Here is a 6941-nt window from a genome sequence, read left to right on the forward strand (position 1 = left end):
GACTTTGTTGATTTTTTCTTTTTTTTTTCTTCACGACTTCCTCTCACTCACTTCATAACACAGTTACAGTACACACATGTACTGTTGTGTGTGAATGTCCCTTCAATTGCATCTTGTGTGAATCTGTGAATATGTAAATGTGTAAATAATGTACATGTGTTAAGAGGCCACGCCCTTAAATTTTAAATCAGGATGAAAAAGATATGTACGGCAGTTTTTACAAAGCCAAGGTCGGGAGATTCCTTCCGGAGCGGGAGATTGTAGTGTAGTAGACGGAAAAACAGGTCGTTAGCCGGGACGTGAGAACAGAACGTGGTCGGGGTCAAAAAACGAGTCGTTAGCCGGGACGGGAGAACAGAACGTGGTCGGGGTCAAAAAAGGGGTCGTACCCGGAGACAAACAGGAAAATCAGTAACGGACGGGTGGGAAACGGGTGAAAAACAGGACCGACGGGAGTCAGAGTAAAAAATGCTCGCCTTGTGGAAACAGAGGTTCGCTGACGGACTGACAACAGGCGAGTGAAAGGACGGAGCTTAAGTAGGAAGGGGAACCAATCACGAAGCCAGCAGCGTCTGGCGCCAAATGGGCGGGCACGGGTGAATGTAGAGTGAGAAATAAAGTAGCTTAGATCTATTATCTAGACATGGACACTATCAGGAAGATCTGAACCTTACCCAACAACTTTGTAGAGAGTCATCAACACAGCCCAGAAAATGATCGCACTACTGCATCAGAGCTGACCTTATCAAGGACTCCTATCACCTTGGCCATCTCCGCCTTGACCTAACTTGACTCTGCAGGACGGCAAGCCAGAGACCTCAGACTGGCTTCCATGTGTGAGTGAATTGGTCAGAAATACCTCTGATTTGTTCGGGATCTCTGTTCAAGCACAGAATTGGTTTCGAGTGCCATTTAGATTATATGCCATACAAAATAATAGTATTTAAAAATACCTAAAACATGAATAAAACGTGTACCTTAACAATGATAATCATTTAAATGTGCAGATCATAAAGATGAAACATAAACAAGATAATAATACAAAACTGTTTTGAAGTTTCAAGTTTTGTTTATTTGAATAGGGACAAGTATGCTACTTAAACTCATGTTGTCACGACCAGAACAGAATCAGGACCCAATTGCGTTACGTTCTTCACAAGTTTTATTGAAGGTAAGAGGAAGGGCTGTGCCCATGATCCGGCGTTTGCCAGCCACGGGAAGCAAGTCGCTTTCGCAATCGAATTGTGATCCGAATACGGAAGTGGATCTTCCGTAGCAGGCGATGGCGGTGTCAGGGACGGAAAAACAGGAGAAAAAAAACGTGGTCGGGGTCAGAAACTGTTTGTAAGCCGGGACGGGAGAGCAGAAGTGGTCGGGAACAAAAACGGTTCATAAGCCGGCCCGGGAGAGCAGACGTGGTCGGGATCAAAAAACTGGTCGTAGCCGGAGTCAGATGGGGAGATCAGGGACGGACGGGAAGAAAAAGGGAGCAAAAACGGGACAGGCGGGAGTCAGGGTCAAAAAGGCTTGCCTTGTATCAACAGAGGTTTGCAGACGCACTGACAACAGGAGAGTAATAGGACAGGGTTTAAAGAGGGACAGGGAGCCAATGAGCGGGTGCAGGTGATTCCAATCGGTAATCATGACACATGTCACATACTATAACATTTTAGCCAAGGCTAAATCTCAACGTCTGTCCCCAGAAGGGCTTTTACGGAAAAAAAACATACATAAAATACACAATATTATAAAACTGCACAAGACCTGATCCCCTTTAACAAGTGAAAATTCTCAAAGAAGCCCCCATTCAATTTTTACCACCTGCTCTGCTGGCTCCCCCTCGCGGTGGTAGTTTACCAGGGATAATGGATCGTGGCCACACAGGGGTCATTTATTTAAGGCGGGAAGAATGACAAAAAACAACCGTTGTGCATGGGGTGCGTTTACTCCGGCCCTGCTTTCAGCAATAGTCGACCGGGGATAATGGTGCAGTTCAGTTCATTTTAAGCAGACCACAATGGCAGGCTTTGTTTCATAATGGCAAGTGTTGGAATGTACATTTTCATAAAGGTGAGCGTTGTTCTCTACTAGAGGAAAATGACATCATCAATATTGTACTCATCAATGTCACTATCATAAAACCCATCTTTTTCGAATAAAGACAATTTTATTCTACTCTGTGTTGATGAAAAGTCAAATTAAAGCTTATAGTATGCATTAAATGTGAAAATTCAAGTCAAGTCAAGTCATGTTTATTTGTATATCTCAGAACCAGAACGGGAGGAGGACCCAGATGTGTAACGTTTTCACACAAGCTTTATTTTACTGGAATGGGGCAGTCATGCGCTTGAAGTAGTAAGACAGAGGTCCGGCGTGGAAAAACAGGAAGCCGGAGGACGGCGAGATCGATACCAGATACACGAGCAGATACCAGACCGACGGGATCGCTACCGGACAGGACGGAACAGACAGGATCGATACCAGGTACTGGAGACTGGAGTCAGATATCAAATAGGACGAAATAGACGAGATCAATACCGGATACTGGAGACTGGCGCAAGATATCGGACAAGATGAGACAGGCAGAATCGATACCGGATACCGGATACCGGATACCGGATACCGGAGACTGTAACAAGATATCAGACAGGACGAGACAGACGGGATCAATACCAGACACTGAAGACTGGAGTCAGATATCAAACAGGACGAGATATACAGGATCTATACCCGAACTGGAGACTGGTGTCAGATATCAGACAGGATGAGACAGGCCGAATCCATACCGGATACCGGATACCGGATACCGGATACCGGATACCGGATACCGGATACCGGATACCGGATACCGGATACCGGATACCGGAGACTGTAACAAGATATCTGACAGGACGAGAAAGACAAGATTGATACCTGACACTGGGGACTGGAGTCATATATCAAACAGGTCTAGATAGACGGGATTGATACCGGACAAGATATACAAGCAGTGTCACGGTCGCCTTGGTGACCAGTCTGCCCCGCCCTCTGGGCAACAGCTGAAAGCAGTTCCACTAATTGTGGATCTGCTACTTAAGGCTGCATTGTGGGTTCTGCGGTTGCTGGTTCATTACTACTCATTCTTCACAATCCCGGTCTGTTATGCCTTGTCCTGTTTAGTCCGTTATGCCTTGTCCTGTTTTAGTCTGTTATGCCTTGTCCTGTTGAGTTCGTGCCGGAGGAACTCTGTGTTGTTCTGTTTTGCCCCGGAGTATTGGGCGACTTTTATTTTGTAAAATAAAACTTATGGATCGTCAACGCATTTGAGTTCTCCCTTCATGCCTCCTGCCTCTGTTCTGGTCCGATCACCCCTTCCACGCCACCACGCCTCGTGACAGAATGAACCCGCCAACAAATAGAACTCAGCGAACGATCCCAGCGCGACTTGGGGAGAGCTGGAGAGCGCAGTTCGGCAGGCGCCTACTGAGTTGGCCTTCCCTGCCCGTTCGAACCACGGCCCCGCCCGTCGTGGCCCTTGCTGTGCCTCGAATGGGGTCCCAGGAAGAATTGACGCCTGCCTGCCCGACTCCCGTGCCGATTGCCTGCTATTCCCTCTCCCCTGCGTGCAAGTCCGACTCCGCTGCCCGTCGGGCCGACTCCGACTCCGCTGCCCGTCGGGCCGACTCCGACTCTGATGCCTGCCTGCCCGACTCCCGTGCCGACTGCCTGCTATTCAGTCTCCCCTGCGTGCCGGTCCGACTCCGCTGCCTGCCAGTCCGACTCCGCTGCCTGCCAGTCCGACTCCCCTGCGTGCCAGTCCGACTCCGCTGCTCCTGTTTTGCCGGTTCTGATTTTGACTCTCTCATGCCTGGTCTGTTCTTATTCTGACTCTCTCATGCCTGGTCTGTTCTTATTCTGACTCTCTCATGTCTTGTCTGTTCTGATTCCGCCTGTCCTGTCTGAATTGCCACTCTGAACCCGAACCCCCAGAGTCTGACTCTTCTGAACCCGAACCCCCAGAGTCTGACTCTTCTGAACCCGAACCCCCAGAGTCTGACTCTTCTGAACCCGAACCCCCAGAGTCTGACTCTTCTGAACCTGCACCCCCAGAGTCTGACTCTTCTGAACCTGAACCCCCAGAGTGCGACTCTTCTGCATCGGCCTGACCTGAGTGCGACTCTTCTGCATCGGCCTGACCTGAGTGCGACTCTTCTGCATCGGCCTGACCTGAGTGCGACTCTTCTGCATCGGCCTGACCTGGGTGCAACTCTTCTGCATCGGCCTGACCTGGGTGCGACTCTTCTGCATCGGCCTGTCCTGAGTGCGACTCTTCTGTAGAGGCCTGTCCTGAGTGCGACTCTTCTGTAGAGGCCTGTCCTGAGTGCGACTCTTCTGTAGAGGCCTGTCCTGAGTGCGACTCTTCTGTAGAGGCCTGTCCTGTTTACCTGTTCTGATTTTGCCTGTCCTGTTCTCGTCGGTTCTGCCTGTCTGTTATCCCCTGTCCAGTTGCCCACCAGAACCCCTTCCCTGCCGAGCGCCGATTCCGATCCGCCTGACGCAGATGGCGCCTGCCTCTCCCCGTTCCTGCGTGTTCGGAGGAGGGAGCGGGGTTGCCCCAATCGCGAGCGTCAACATTCCGGGGCGTGAGGTTGTAATTTTTTCTTTTTGGGACCTCGGGAGCTGTCCCTTAAGAGGGGGGCTCTGTCACGGTCGCCTTGGTGACCAGTCTGCCCCGCCCTCTGGGCAACAGCTGAAAGCAGTTCCACTAATTGTGGATCTGCTACTTAAGGCTGCATTGTGGGTTCTGCGGTTGCTGGTTCATTACTACTCATTCTTCACAATCCCGGTCTGTTATGCCTTGTCCTGTTTAGTCCGTTATGCCTTGTCCTGTTTTAGTCTGTTATGCCTTGTCCTGTTGAGTTCGTGCCGGAGGAACTCTGTGTTGTTCTGTTTTGCCCCGGAGTATTGGGCGACTTTTATTTTGTAAAATAAAACTTATGGATCGTCAACGCATTTGAGTTCTCCCTTCATGCCTCCTGCCTCTGTTCTGGTCCGATCACCCCTTCCACGCCACCACGCCTCGTGACAAGCAGGATACCGGACAGGATACACAAGCAGGATACCGGACAGAGTCAAAACACAAGTCTTGCGGGTGCAGAGGTTCGTTGACGGATTGACAAAGGGTGAGTGAGAGCACCGAGCTTAAATAGGAGGGAAGCCAATCAGGCAACGAGCCGCAGCTGGCGCCAAACGGGCGGGGCCAATTGAGGGCAATGGGCAACCGTGACAGTATAGCCCTTAATCACAAGGAGTCTCAAAGGGCTGCACAGACTAGAGACTGTTATCACACCATCCCATGATCTAAAACCTACATGAGGGCAAGGAAAAACTCAAAAACCTCAGCATGAGGAAACAAAGAAATCTTGAGAAGGGACCGCACAAAAGGTAATCCCCCTTCCAGGATAACCAGGCTACAATGGATGTTCCAAGGGCAGCTGTCATGATTACTGATTCGGGGCACCTGCGACAGCTCCATTGTCACCAGCAGCCACGGGATCTAATTGGCTGTTGGACTCTTTTTAAACTCCCGTCTTCCGAAAGGAACCCGTCAGACCGTCTGCGAACCTAAGCTCTCAGCTAGGCAAGCTTTTGTACTCTCCGACATTATCCTGCCCTGTTTTCCTGCCTGATACCTGTTGCCGACCTTTTTCTGGACCCGTTTCTGCTTTTGCTCCTCTGTCCCGGCCATCGACCTGTTTTGCCCTGTTTCCTGCCTGATACCTGTCGCCGACCTCTTTTCTGGACCCGTTTCTGTTTTGTTCCTCCGCCCTGGCTATCGACCTGTTTCTCTCACTTTTAAAGACTACCCTTGCTCGGCACAAAAGTGCCACTTCCGCGTTCCTGCCATCTACTACCGGTGACCGACAATCATCGGATCCTGGATGCAAGCACTGCTCTTTTTCTCAATAAAAACGGAGTAAAACGCACGCTATTGGGCCCCGTCTCTGTTCCTGGTCTGTGACTGCATCAACAAACAATACACAAAAATGTTCAAGAAAAATAAACGAGATAAAGCAAGAGACTGTAAAATAAAGAAAGAGATAGAAGGGGAGAGAGGAGGGACAATGAAAAAGAATGCAAGAAAGGACAGTGTGGAAAAAAAAAGAATGGAAATAAAAAGAGCAAGAAAAAGTGAGAAAGACACAAACAGGAAAGAAAAAGAAGAAAAGGATCATTCATTTGAATCCGTGTTTACTTTAGGCTCGGTCCCTCAAACCAAGTTTATCGTTCAGGTTCGGCCTGGTTCGGGCTTTTATGCCCGCGGGTAGAGTCGGGCTGGCTTTTCTAGGCCTGATCTTACTGCTAGTATGTATACTCTAATGAAGAGGTCCTCAACCTTCTTGAAGCTGAGAGCTATTAGTTGTTACTAATTAGCGCAAATGGCACCTAGTTTGATATCCGTTAATAAAATAACCACTTATCATGTTATTACTATGTAGTTACTATGTTATTACTAAGCTAATGCAGGAAGTAGAGTTGAGTACATTCAGTCAACCCCTAAAACAATAATTCTACAAGAAAATCACAATGCCCACTGGTGAGAAGTTTTCAGAACAGGTCCGCCGGCACGTCAGCTGTCCTTTGGGCACCACTTTGGAGACCCCCTGATCTAAACTGTGTTCAGTTGTTATTAGAGAACATCTACGGTACATTGTGGCCCTTGGAGAAAATAGACCAGATCTAAGTTTTTAAATTCCAAAGGCGCAAATATAGGCAGAGTAGAGATGTCCAGGCTTGTGGAATCTTTATTTTTTTTCCCCTTTTCCACATTTACGACTCACTGTGTGTGTGTGTGTTTTGGACCACAGTAGACTTCCTGTCTGGGCTGGCAGGGATGCAGATTGAAAACAGACCCTCTTTCTCGCTCTCTCGGTCTCGCTCGCCCATCTCCCTCCCTTGCT

Source organism: Urocampus carinirostris, chromosome 17, assembly GCF_059441175.1.
Source record: "Urocampus carinirostris isolate Australia breed hairy pipefish chromosome 17, RoL_Ucar_1.0, whole genome shotgun sequence".
NCBI classification, from domain to species: Eukaryota; Metazoa; Chordata; class Actinopteri; order Syngnathiformes; family Syngnathidae; genus Urocampus; species Urocampus carinirostris.